Consider the following 7,257-nt stretch of genomic DNA (forward strand, 5'->3'; position numbering starts at 1 on the left):
GACTTTAAATCAAAAAACAAAACATGAAACCCATCCTTATCTAAACACAATCACAAGCACCCATTCCTACCATGGGATTGAAACTCGCGACTTGTGTTCATAGTAAATGAGTTAATCCTTCTGTTAACCAGTCAGGCAATAGATTTCCTATAAATAGAAATGTGCTTCCCATCTCACAGAAACTTAAATATTTCTTCCTATTTCTATATATAAGTATGGGTAAAGGTGGGCATAGTCAATAGTGACGTCATTGGGAATCGAGGTCGCAACAACTACTGCCATAAGAACAGTGTATTTATGTCTATAACTGGTGTATCCACTGGCTGGTTTCTCTGTTTCGGGAGGAGTAAAGACGACATCACCTCCTCAGAATGGCTAAAAGGATGGTGATGACCACGTTCAGATTACTTATTGGAGGCCTGAAGTGAAACGTTCCACCTTTGATCTCTAAAAGAGAGTTTTCCGTTTTTCTTCTAAAGATGCTAACTACGGTTTCATGATCACCATTGGGTGAATTTGTCCAAAAAGGACTAATTGTCAAGGTCGATTAAGATTAATTAAATCACATAATTGGCTTGTATCAGAAATGTGCACCTTTTCTTTTCCTGATTTTAAGAAAGCTCATATCGGTTCAAAGCACATGAGTTTTTATTTAAAACTCCCTTCGGGTTGAAAGGGACGTACACTGTTCTTGTCTCTCTCTGTTAACACAGCTTTAAGATAACCGAATAATATTTATACTTCGTTTAAGACGGAGAACTTCATGCGATGCGAAGTTTGTTTTGTTTATTAATAACCTTTGTGATTTTAGGGATATCCCAAAGGAACGACGTAATTCTACCATTTAACAATTCTCTCTCTCTCTCTCTCTCTATTGTTTGGATTAATATACGGCGAGTTGAATCAACATTGAACTTCATTGGTGAAACAAAATTGGTATGTTACGCATGACATAAGCCTTTACTTACTTCCTCAACGATGTAGCGACGTCATCATTCTTGAAATAGGTGAATGACCGGCATGGTTCATAAGAAATCTTTAGATATTTAGATAGATGCGATGGTGGTATAGAGGTTAGCATAGCTGCCTTCCAAGCAGTTGACCCGGGTTCGATTCCCGGCCATCGCAAGTTTTTTTTTTTTCTAAAACAAACATTTGTTTCGAATGTAAATAAAATCTTGAGATATTTCTCTTTATTTCGATATTAATTAAATTATGGTAATTCATTAATGGTTGAAAGGAAAATCGAGAGTATTCAGAGCAGATTGATTTGGTGTGTGAAGGGACATCCCCAGTGAGTGCTAAGAGAATCGGCTCATTAGTTGCAACCTGGTGAGTTTATCCACTCGGAGATGGAAAAACGGGTTTAATTAAAGTGTAGTTAATCCGTAATAATTAAAACATAGACAGCCACTTTTTTGCTCACTTTGCCTCATTTTGTATCCTTCGACATCTGCGGAAGATGAAGAATCAAGAAAACGTTCACAGAAAATTTTCTCTTCTTATATAAACAAGTTGTGCTTCATAGAAAATCCCCATCCTTTAAACGTAAACCAGGCAGCAACTGTTCGCATTCAATGCAATTTCGTTTGCTAGTTGTAACAATCACTACTGAATAAATATCTCTCGTGCTCTGCAATTGATTGTTGCACACACAATGGATATTTGTCAGACATCAGAACTTTTTTTTTAATTGCGTAAAAATCAAAATCACAACAGAATAACCATAACAACTTTGCAATTTAAATGATGATAAAATCATTATTTTAATATTATTTTCACTTCTTTTCGTTAACTGTCTTCTTACTATCTTTATTCTTATTCATACTTTTTTTCGTTATGTTTCCAATTCTATTGATTTTTAATAGCAAATTTGAAAAAAAATTCCATGTTGCAAAACGCATTTTGCAATACAGCACTGTATTACAGTTTATTCGAAGGATAATTTGTTTTTTAGATAAAACAGTTTTTTTTTTTTTGTCTAACCGGCAGCGAAACTTCATTGGTTTAAACTTCTGTCTATCGGTATATAATTCCCCGGAAAATGCCAAAATAGGCCCACAATTTAACTTTCTCTCATTCACGTCTTTTTACTCTTCCCCAAGTTTCTTCTTATTCGCATTATCTTCAATTTTGCGGTCTTTAATAGCAAATTATTCTTAATCGCATCACACATTCCAGATATCAGACTGGTTTCTCTTCTTTCCACTTCCTTTCTAACATCGGAATGTTCATTTCTAAAGTTACTTAGAACTTCCAAATTGCAATGCGAATTTATTTTCCTATTTCCAGTGTTTTGAGTTTATTTCACCTTTGGTTTGCTCAACCTAAGGAGGAACAGAAGCAGACACGGATCATGTAATAATGTATTAAGACATTTGAAATTGAGGGACCATCTTGTAAGGGCAGTGGGTACAACGCCGAGCATTGCTGCGATGCTCCGTGTTATACACACTCCCCGATAGCAATCGAGAACGGCATTGAGCAGAAGAGATAAAGCGATAGTGGCTTCATAATATCAGGCCCGGGTCCCATAATCTGGTCTCTTACGCTGAGATCTGATCAGCAGGATTTAGGATTGATAATGTAGTATAAAAAGGACCCTAAGAGAGACAAGTTAGAAAACTAATATTAGCAATGTGAATTATTTGTGTAGACAGATTGAGGCATGTAATTTGTAATCTTAAATTACTTCAAAACAGCGTAGCTATCTCAATTGCATTACCCTTTAGTCGATAACATTGAGAAAGTTATGCTGTTTGAAGTATCTACAGCATGGACATCGAAAGTAGTGAATTTTCCAAAAAATTACCAAAAAAAAAAAAAAAATGTCGATATACAGTTTCACTTTGTGTTTTTTTTGTATTTAATAATTAATTTTTTAATTTGGAAAAGGGTGTGTTAAAATTTCTATAAATAAAATTTAATCTAGAAAAAAAACCAGATGTAATATTTCAAATATTATAAATGAAATAATACTTACTAAGAAGATTTATAGCAACATAAATCTTGACTTAAATTAAAAAAATAAACTCTGACTTAAAGCTACTTAAACACCAACTAATTCGAGGTGCTTCCTATCGTAGCAATAACGATGCTGAAGGATCTAAATGAACATCTTTAGCACGTCCTCGACTGACTCATAAAAGTTACGTGTAAAGAAGCTGTCCGTTTCCTATTTCTTTTACATTCGTTAATTCATCTACAATATAACACATAAAATAGAAAACGATTCAACTCTCTTTTAATTCAATTTTGACTTTCTTTTTTGTTTGCATAAACCACAAGCATTGTTTAAGATGAAAGCGAGGATTGAACACCAATAACAGTAAACTGAAATACCTATAAAAATATAGTAATTTTAACTTTTGAATTGTAAATAAAATTCTTCTGTAAAATTTAAAATAACACTTTTGCGATGGCCGGGAATCGAACCCGGGTCAACTGCTTGGAAGGCAGCTATGCTAACCTTTATACCACCATCGCACGTCGTCTTATGCGTAAAACATTCTTAGAAACTATTACAATCGCTAACCTCTTTCAAAACTTCTGACGTAATTAGGGCATTCAGAAAGTAAGTCACGTGTTACCTCATCCGTAATATACCGGTTTTGTTCTACGAATTCATTTGGGTGTCACTGAACTCACTTAAAAACAACCCGAACAGCAAACAGAGAGAGACTTTTAAGCGTTTTTTCCGAGTATCTCTTAATGATTTTAAAACAAAGCATTGATATCGATATAGCGAATTACATGTAGAAGACATACGCAAGGTTCATTAGCAATTAAAACATTTCAACACGTAGAAAACAGATTTATTTTTTAAAAGTTAAATAAAGGATAAGAAAAAGGATTCCCATTTTTCGTAGCCATTAAAATGTTATCTTTATTCTGAAACTGCTCATGTGCAAGAGAACTTCGATATTTCGTCAATAAAAGATGGTCGACCAAATTTGGCCCAGTGATCAGCGTATTCTCTCTCTCTCTCTCTCAGCCCTTAGTTTATTGAAGAATATTGGAGAAGGAGATTGAAGAAGTTCTGTGTGTGTTCACTATAGCAGAAGTAGGATTTCTCAGTTATTCCTTTCACATACCCATCCAAGGGTACCAACATTTCCAGGGATGGACCCAAATAAAAATAATCTACTCTAATTGAATAAGGTAAAGAAGCTCACGAAGTGTGATTATCTAATCGGATCTTTCAGCCTGAAAATAAAATGTTTACAGTGTACAGAACTACAAAAACATCGCTCAGCTGAAATTGTAAAGATAAGAATGATTTGGCTATACGAGATGCGGTTGCTCAGATCATCGCAGTTTTAAAAATAGTCCCATTCTCTCATTTTCTCCACTTTTTTTTTTGCTTGGGAGTCACACAATGAACTGTTGATGTGCGTTTCGAGTTGATGAAGTAAGTGAGGCCATCCCTGGTGAGTGTTTGCTCATCTTATCACTAAAATCTACGTTGAGTTTTGTTTGCATCAGCACAAAATACACCGAGCCGAATCTATTCTGCTATAATGCGATGAACACACACACACACACACACACACACACACACACACACACACACACACACACACACACACACACACACACACACACACACACACACACACACACACACACACACACACACACACACACACACACACACACACACTCGCTGGTTATTTTAGTTGTAGAAATCTCTTCAAACCTTTTCTCATTCAAAACGTTGATAGCTGGGATTGGTGCCGAAACATTAAAAGCTATGCAACCCAAAGTGTATATTATAATATAGTAATATCAGCATGAACAACAATGAAGGATTAGGTTCTTCCGGTATATTTTGTAGTCTGTTAATAAGAATGAACTTTTGAAGTTATCCGAAATCGATTTTGCCTGAAAACGTAGAACACACTCTGCTCACGTCGTCTTCCCAGTTTTCTTTCATTTGCTTTAACCTCAGAAACAGTTGCACAGACCCCGAGTGATAACATTTTAGGGAGGAACTCATTATGCCAAAATCACATTGAATATTAGCATATTCAATGTGATTGAAAACTAGCTCAAGTTCTTTTGCAGTTAGCTTTTTAGCAGTAACATTCTCTTCTTGGTCTTCATTGTCTCCTAATAAAAGCATAAGACGATCTTTAGATACTTTGTATCCTGATTGAGATGCTTCTGTTTTGGCTAGGGAAGTTTTTGTTGGCATACGCTTCCAAAGAGACAATTTCGTCGACGTTGATTATTTGCCGATCGTTATCTTCACCCTCCTGAATTATCCTTTGCAATTCTTCAGGAAACTTGGCCGTAGAATCTTTATCAGCACTAGCAGATTCCCCAGTTATTCTTAATTAGGCCGTCTAGCTCGATTAATAAAACGGTCAAACCATCCTAAACTCACAGCAAAGCTTTCGCATTCCTCTTGAAATTTGATTTCTTTTAATGAGGTAAAAATATTGAGAGCTTTTGCCTGAACATGCCCTGTACTAAGAGGTATTCTTCTGTGGTCAAAATCCTCAATCCTGAGGGACAGAAGACTCTCCATCTCGATCATTAAATGGCTTCTATTTCGGGTGATCTGTACTTAAAGCAGTAGCAACTTTTCCTTGTTCTTTGTTTTTTTTGCTCTTATTTTTTTGATAAGTAACCCGAATATAGTGCAAACTGTACACTCGCTGTATCCCAGGTCTCACACAATCACCGTAATCACCGTATTCCTAGCGCCACTTTTGTCTCTTAATGTCTTCCAGCTTTTTTCTGCTCACTGCATATTGGTGACGAAAAATTTCGTGTAACGTAAAAAAATCACGTTAACTGATTAATGACTCGCTTAAAGCGCAAAATAGTATCATTTCACTCAATCGCGCTAACTGATTATCGCGCATATCGAATTCGCGTTAAGCGAAATTTTCCTATACTTGGAAAGTTATAGACATTGTACATCTCTGTTGCATTCTGTGTATTAATGAATTAAGAAAATGTATTAAGAAAATGTAGATGGTTTTCAACGGTGACAATTACTCGTCCTCGCCAATTGAAAGAATTTTTTAAAATGGGTCATCGATTTAGCAGTTAAAATTTTAAAAGGAAACTGAGTGTCGAGAGCCTGCGTAGCTCAGTGGATTTGCACACCACCGCGCTTGGCCGCACGAAGGAAGACTTCATTTCGAGTCTAGTCGGCGACTAGAGGAAATTTTTCTAAGCCTTTTTTCGACCGGTTCTCGAGTTAGTCGATCTCTGGCACGGGCAAGCAGGTTTATCCTCCCGGAAACTCGGGTTTTTCGTCCTGTAAACTCAAGAAAATCGACCGTAGTACCCACATTATTTCAGACATAAATATATTGTGTTAGTGTTAGGGACCACGAGATGGCGGCACATTTGAGCCGTCTCTCTTCACTGCGTACCGCTTAATTAGTGGTAGCTTTGGGCCATCTGTCTCTGATTGGTTACCAGTGAAGATAGAACTGCCCACTCAGTCTCCAAAAGTTAGATAGGGCTAAATGGCCTCGCCTACTCCCGTATACGGGAATAAAAGGCGTTAGCTGATTTTTTTATTAAAATACTAAAAAAATCACTTTTACCTGAAAATGAAGTAGTCTTTGGATCTGTAGAAACCTGAATGTATTACATACACAATCTTACATACACTATATATATATATATATCGAATTTGAAACCTATGAAAAATAGTAGATAAGCTGTAAACATACAATAAAATGCTGTATTTTCCATTACTAAAAACGTAATCAGAATTCCGTCTTCAATCTGGAATTCGTCTTTGATATAAAGCTAAACAAATATTCTGAATAAAATCAAACTGCAACTAATATGTTATTTTTAATCACTCTAAAATCTTGGATAATTCATTAAATTATAGAAAAATAAATTATTTAATACTATACACCTTAAACATAAATGCATGAAAATAATATAGAATATGCCCTTTGTATTTTTATTGTTGTGTTCTTTAGTTTGATATATCTAAGGGATATCTAAGGGATATCTCTCTCGGGATTCTGAAAGGAAATATCTCCAAGTTTCTAGACTCTCAGAAGCGAGTTTACATATAATTTTTGATCTTACAGAGAAGACTGGAATTTTATTTTAATATTTGGGACGACTTCTAGTTAGCTATTTGAAAACATTTTGGGACATTTATGCAGGATAAGCGTAATGGATTATCGAAATAAAAGAGTAATTTACTTGAGATTGTTTCCTTATCGATGAGTACAATGTGGATCATGCTCGATACGTTACTTCGTTGGTAGT

At 35.5% G+C, this 7,257-nt stretch overlaps 2 non-coding genes across 2 annotated transcripts; one reads left to right on the forward strand and one right to left on the reverse strand.

Annotated features, from left to right (window-relative positions):
• The first annotated feature begins 1,056 nt into the window (after window positions 1-1,056).
• On the forward strand, window positions 1,057-1,128 carry TRNAG-UCC (transfer RNA glycine (anticodon UCC)). Its single transcript has one exon. It is a non-coding gene; the product is annotated as a tRNA-Gly (tRNA).
• A 2,286-nt stretch (window positions 1,129-3,414) lies between these two features.
• TRNAG-UCC (transfer RNA glycine (anticodon UCC)) lies at window positions 3,415-3,486 on the reverse strand. The gene has a single exon. It is a non-coding gene; the product is annotated as a tRNA-Gly (tRNA).
• Window positions 3,487-7,257: the final 3,771 nt, after the last annotated feature.

This window comes from Typopeltis vanoorti, chromosome 15 (genome assembly GCF_054136105.1).
Source record: "Typopeltis vanoorti isolate ZY-2024b chromosome 15, IOZ_Tvanoo_1.0, whole genome shotgun sequence".
NCBI classification, from domain to species: Eukaryota; Metazoa; Arthropoda; class Arachnida; order Uropygi; family Thelyphonidae; genus Typopeltis; species Typopeltis vanoorti.